The sequence below is a fragment of the Hyla sarda genome, unplaced genomic scaffold (genome assembly GCF_029499605.1).
Source record: "Hyla sarda isolate aHylSar1 unplaced genomic scaffold, aHylSar1.hap1 scaffold_981, whole genome shotgun sequence".
Taxonomy (NCBI): domain Eukaryota; kingdom Metazoa; phylum Chordata; class Amphibia; order Anura; family Hylidae; genus Hyla; species Hyla sarda.
The window spans coordinates 57,501-58,001 of record NW_026611011.1 but is presented as its reverse complement, the minus strand read 5'-3'; positions in this window follow the sequence as shown (position 1 = coordinate 58,001).

The following is a 501-nucleotide window of genomic DNA, read 5'->3' as shown; positions in this document are numbered from 1 at the left end:
ACCATCATTACTTGTAGGAAGGGAGGCTGGCTGGCAGTCTCCCATACACACTCTGGCTGGGTGGCAGTCACCCACCAGTACACACAGCAGACCCTAAACCCATATCATTATTGCTAAGCAGGAAGATGGGAGTCCATTTCACTCTGATGGACCATTTTTAAATGCAATCCATAACCTGGCTTTGGCAGGAACCCTTCTGACTCCTCCTACTTGCATTTGATACTGGGTTTAGGATCTGCATAGGAAACACACACACACACACACACACACACACACACATACAAGCACACACTTACCTGTGTTGCCTGCTGACGCCTCCTTGGCTGTCCCCAAACGGTATAAAACCAACAGCCACGGGAAGCTGTAAGGATAGAGGACATACCTGCATCCTATTGGACTCACTTGTCTTGGTTAAATCCAACTTATTTGACAACCTATGGTGCTGCTACTTCTGCTCATGGCAGTGCTGCTTCTGACAAGGCTGTTCTTTGGTGGGCCTAG